The 6,000-nt window shown below is 36.1% G+C and overlaps 1 protein-coding gene across 14 annotated transcripts in view; it reads right to left on the bottom strand.

Annotated features, from left to right (window-relative positions):
- Window positions 1-6,000, bottom strand: part of LOC135215250 (uncharacterized) — a 654,605-nt gene that overhangs the window by 605,648 nt on the left and 42,957 nt on the right. For 5 of the 14 annotated variants that reach the window (XM_064249769.1, XM_064249768.1, XM_064249772.1 and 2 more), the window contains exon 1: window positions 1-336. This exon is cut by the window's left edge and continues 258 nt beyond it. The exons of 1 other annotated variant lie outside the window; for it this stretch is intronic. The gene's annotated coding sequence lies outside the window, so the exon portion shown is untranslated. Of the gene's footprint in view, window positions 339-6,000 lie in introns of those variants that run through there. 8 more of the 14 variants (XM_064249776.1, XM_064249781.1, XM_064249773.1 and 5 more) reach the window with 5 other exon arrangements.

Genomic DNA, 6,000 nt, shown 5'->3' with positions numbered 1-6,000 from the left:
CCCTCATTTTATCTTTTCCACGACCTGTATCTCTGAAAAGACTTCTCGTTACATGGTACATTCCCCTGAATAATTTTGAAGGTGATCTCACCAACACACACAACCGACAAATGAGCACATTCACTGCGCGCCGAGGAAGCGAATCGAACAACTCTTTCCAAAACGACACTCGCTAAGTTGTAAGAACTCCAGTAGACCCTTCGGAACAGGAGGACAGCAGCCTCTATTCCAGGATAGAGAAGTAATGCTGGAGGACCGACCGGGAAGCGTCTTCACTCTCTTGGCGTAGAGATGAGACTGGTGGGATGCTGGGAGAGAGGGAGAGAGAGGGAGCGTGAGAGAAAGAGTAAGAGGGACGGAGTGAGTGAGAGTGAGAGAGATGAGCATCCACGCTCCCAAACTACACTCTGCACATCTAGAGAGAGAGAGAGAGATAGAGAGAGCGCGAGGGAGAGAGACAGAGAGAGGGCGGGACTTTTCTAAAGTTTCTTCACCTCGCTCTCTCTCTCTCTCTCTCTCTCTCTCACACACACAAAGTATGCCCAGCATCCACTTATGACAACATGAAGGTTTTTCAAAACCCAGTAACCTAATTTCCAGCTGGTCGTTGGCTCACATTGTCTCATGACAATTTTGGCCTTTGCCCTAACACAGTTTTTCTCCCCTGTTGGCCTCCTGCCTTACTCTTGCCGTATATAGCAGTAGGTTCAACATTTGTAAAGACGAATGAGAAATCTCTGTAGGACTGTGTCCTGAGCTTTTTTTATTCATAAATTCTTCACTCCCGCTTGCGATATTTCTTACGTACTTCTTTATTTTTTTTTTTTAATATTGGTGGATTACGTTACGAACTTATTCGAGTGATTATATGAAATCAAGATAAAATAAAGCCTTCTCTCTCTCTCTCTCTGTATGCATGTACAAGGAATTGCAATTTTCCATTTCAAGTTTCAGGTAGTCCTCGCGACAACCTGAAAAACAGAAAAACACGTATGGTAATATTAAAATGCTCCATTGCATTGTGTTACATTTGTTATCCTCGTGTACATTGGTTCTCCTTCAATCTTTACGTTCATCTATTCAAGGCTCACCTTAAATTCTCTTTCTCCTTTTACTTTTCCCCATTTACGCCGTCCAAAAAGACAGAATGTTCAGTCTACACAAATAAAACCCCACTCGTTCGTGGAAGTCAATTTTTCAACTTCAATTTAGACTGAACCATGTCCTCTGTAATATTTCCGCTAAAAAATATTATATGGTACGAAAAGATTATATCACCAAAAACCTATAGTTTTTCTCCAATTCAGCTCTTTGTCGTATTTCACCAACCGGTTTGTTAACGAGGAATTCATCAGATATAGAGCAACCTTTTTCGCAGCAATTTTCTTGTTTTTCAAGTTGCACATCCGAATACGATAAAATTCTCATATAGTATTCTTTTCGATTTTAAAATCTGATGACCACCTGCTATACTAACGTATATTAACCGAATCTAGCACTTGATAATTTTGTCTGAATTCATCCACTAACACAATTAGGCATTGGAACTAGGTAATCTTAAAATTAATACCTTTGCTCTGGTGTGGACAGAGTTGTGTGTATTCCCCAGCTCAAAATGGCCCTAGCTAAGGTTTCTGGGTGTATAGAACCACGATGTTTTAATTCCTTTAAATTAATTCTTTACAGGCTAGAGGGGTGATCGCATGTCTCATTCTGAGTTCATGAACTATTACGGAAATCTCAAAGTTACCTGTCAAAATAATTTGCACTAAGGCAGCACTGATGACCTTGGTCTAAGTATTTGTTTTTCAGTCAAACATCTGCCGGACTGATGTTTTGGATAGCCCAGTTGGGAGCTGGTTTTGTGCTGTCCTCGAGCTGTCCAATTAGCATCGCTTCATAATGACAGAATAGAAATGGAAGTTTTCACCAACGGTGTTGACCATGGGTTTCTGTGAGTATATATTCTCGTTTACAGATAGATAATCTATCACGAACGTTTTTCATCCATTTTGAGATATTCCCTACACCTAATGATTTCTTTACAGCTGCACTTACTGTATAAAGACAATAAACTGGTGTTCGGCATAATAATATTAGTGGTTGCAATAAGAGGTGCAATATTGATTGAGTAGTTCATGTTATGAGCCCTGTTCAGTTTTGTTTTTCTTATATTAACGTAATTCATTTATCTTTGCTTTTGGTTTTGTTGTCAGATATTTAACGTAACTTTGTAATATCTTTTGTCTTTGTTTGTTTTGGCTTCCACTTTATTATTTAATTACCTCGTTTAGAAACGAGGAGGTGGTTTGCTGTTAACCATTTTTGTTGGACCCGCCCATCGGTTTGTATGTTTTTTCTTTCTGTTTTTCATATTTGCGAGCGTGATTGGGTGCGGCTAGCGGTTACCCGTTGGCAGTGCGAGTTTTCTCCTATGTCGGGGCATCCGAAGGAATTTTAATATGTGTAAGGCCTCCCGACAGAAGGATTGAAGGATTCTTGGACGCTCTAGGCATTCATGGCAGTATCTGCTACTTGATTGACTCCCGTATGAGGGGAGAGAGAGACTTGGTGTTTCTCCTGTGCTCAGGCGTCTTGTCTTCAGCGGTCGTAAGAGACGATCATTTTTGCATACTGTTGCACTGCCTTTGCCTCTGTCTGTTCCAATATATACTTGAGGTCGTCCTCCGGCGTTTCAGCTGCGAAGAAGTGTAAGCCACCATTAACATTTCTTTATTATTATCGTGATAAATATCTGTTGGTGGGCTTTCGCTGACGTGTGTCAGCCCAGGAAAGATTTATCTACGAGTGTGACCCGTAGGGTTATGGAATTATCTCCTCGCTGGTATGTAGAATCAACATATCAATTTATCATCGGATCACCCGCCTTCATTATTTACTTAGGATGAAGAAAGTATGTATTTTTTGGTTTGTTGTTAGGTGTAGGGAATTATTGTATTTAGCTAGATTTAAGGGTTCTTTCTCTCAGTGCCCTTTCCTGTCGTGTATTTGTGATAATTTTTCGTCATAGTATGTTTGTGTGTTCGCACCTTCCCCTATAGCTTTCTCTCCTCCTGTTGGTATTATCGTTAGCTAGGAGATTGTGTTTATTGCTTGTAAGGTGTGTGGACCTTTCCTTTTCAGTGGTAACGTAATTTGTTACAGAGGTCATGCCAAAAAGTTTGTTACATTTCCTCTTTTGAATGATCCCTGTAATTACGTATATTAACATTTTTGATCACTTAGAAGCCTTAATCCTTCATCCCTGTAATTTTCAAAATTCCACAATAAAGTACATGCAAACTGCTTTTCAAGTGACATCGGGATAAGTTTTACAGCATGAATAATAAATTCACAGAATATGCAAAACAAGCAATCATTTGTAGTATATCTTGCTATGGGCAGAGTAAACTAGTTCAAGACAAAGTGACTAAGAGGGTTAATATTTTTTTTTTATTTGTTTCAGGACGAAAACCTTCTTAGTACTAATCTTGATAAAGGAAAAAATCAAAGTTTAATTTTATGAAACATTCAACACGCAAATGTTAGTTCTAAATGGTTTTCAACCGCTTGTAAATTCATGAACTGTGTGTGATTCTTGGAACTGTGTGAGGCTAAGAGCTGAAGCATTTTTCATCATAAGGGCTTGACACATTTTTCTCTTAGTGTTTTCAGTTCATCATAAGAGGAGTTTCATCATATGTTTCCATGGTCTGGCTCTAAATCTCGCTTCCTCCTTGGAAGCTTGTGAGTGCAATGAAGAAATCTTCGCGTAAACTGCTTCAAGCAATTTCCGCTCCGAGTGTCTTTAACCGTCGAAGCACAACACAGCACCGTTCCTAAAAAGGGACTTTAAAGATAACAGCTGTTTCTTGACGTCCTTTTCTTACTTTCTCAGGTGGGATAAAAACTATTCATGTTATTCAGGTGTTTCCTAAAGGGATATAGATGCAAATTGTTGAACCAACTACAAATAATGCAAACTGGAGGCAGAATAGAAGAGGTAACTGCAAAATAATTTCAATTTTACTCTAATGGAATTTTTTAGTATTTCATAAGTCATGAAGAATTATCCCATCAGAGCTTGGCTAACATTCACAAACCTTATCAAAGAAGTAAGCAAAATTTTGCCTCCTGATCAATGTGTGTTCCGTCTACATACAATTTTATCCTGACCTAAGGGACATTAGCACCACAATGAATTAGTAAAGGAAAAATTTTTAAATCTCTTATCTTGGCATATATAGTATTTGTATAACCTCTTTAACCCTTTTAATTAATGGACCTCAGATAACCTGCTCAAGACACCGAAGAAATGAGAAGTAATATATTACATTGTACACAATCAGTGAATTTATTGCACAAGTTACAATTTTAATTCTGGTATCATTTTAAGGGAAAATAATACCACTTCATTGTGATGAATTCACAGAGAGCAAACAATTAGGATGAAAGGTCGAAATCGTGATGAAACTGAGAACAGGAAATCACTGACAATGACATTTCGTAAGTGGATCATGGGATGCATTTTGATGAATCAACTCATCGTAACTGAGCTGTATGGTTAATTGAATCCAATCCACAGTAATTAATTCAATAATGTTAATTTTCTCACTAATTCTGTGACAATTTTGTTTTATACTTAATCTGATCTAATGACATACACCAGACCTTATCCAAAACATTCCATGCGTGCAGAAATATAATATAATTTATATAAAAAAAAAAAGTTTTCATCAGGATGAATAACAGAGCACGAAAAATAATTTAAGTATCATAACACCCCTAAGAGAATTGAGTCATAGCTGAAAATGACTATGCATCAAACTAACTAGAAAGCATGGATTCGAACCTTTACTGGAGCCAATTCTATTAAGTAACAGTCAAGAGATAGCTAATTCAATATGAGGGGGATTTATGGCTTCAAATATTTATATATATATATATATATATATATATATATATATATATATATATATATATATATATATATATATATATATATATTAATAGTGTGTGTGTATATTTAATGTATAAGTGTATGTATGTATGTATGTATGTATGTATGATATATGCATATATATATATATATATATATATATATATATATATATATATATATATATATATATATATACATAGACTATAATGTTTGCCTTTACATAAAAAAAGGTAAAAATTTATGATTATACGAACAAAGTTATAGCCACGAAGGAAAGAGTGAAACGATGAGATGATAAGTACTTTCGTCTTATTACAAAGACATGGTCACAGCAACTAAAGAAATACAGCGACCAGGGCCTTTATATAAGGTGGGTATAAGTCCTGAGGGAAAACAAAAAGTTTGTGAGATCACAGAACGGTCAACAGATTAACATCGAAATCTACCTATCGGTAATCCTCTTTATTTTGTCTTTCAAATCCTTCTGGAACATCTGTTTGGTTTCTGGGTCAAACGAAAATAATCCTGGGCTTAGATTAAAAATTATTCTCCCAGGTCGCTGAATCATAACATATTCCAGCAAGTTCCTGGAAATAATTTCATTACTCGGTAATATTACATTGTTTTGTGTCCAATTTATTCTGTGGGACTTCTCACATACATGAAAAAATAGAGCATTGTTAGTCTGACCTGATCTTACTGAATATCTGGGCTTTTTTAATCTAGCATTTTTAATTCTTTACTGGTCTGACATAAGTAAAATAAATCACAATCCATACAAGGAGCTTTGTATAAAATATTACTTTCTTTTCGGGGGTTATGTTTTATATGCATATTTTTCATATTGTACGTAAAGGATACATCTGTATTAAACAAATTTAAAAAAGGTTTTACAGCTTCGAATTCCATATGGCAAAAAAAGGGTGTTTGAAGACACTTCTTTCTTTTTCCGATTTTCCATAGGTCTTTATAGCTGTACTGTAACAAATAGCTATAATGTTGGTTGGATATCGTAGATCGCTTCCTATTTTTCTGATGTTTTTAGTCTTAATCTAAGA

Source organism: Macrobrachium nipponense, chromosome 5, assembly GCF_015104395.2.
Source record: "Macrobrachium nipponense isolate FS-2020 chromosome 5, ASM1510439v2, whole genome shotgun sequence".
Classification (NCBI taxonomy): domain Eukaryota; kingdom Metazoa; phylum Arthropoda; class Malacostraca; order Decapoda; family Palaemonidae; genus Macrobrachium; species Macrobrachium nipponense.
This window is presented reverse-complemented; position numbering and strand designations above follow the sequence as displayed.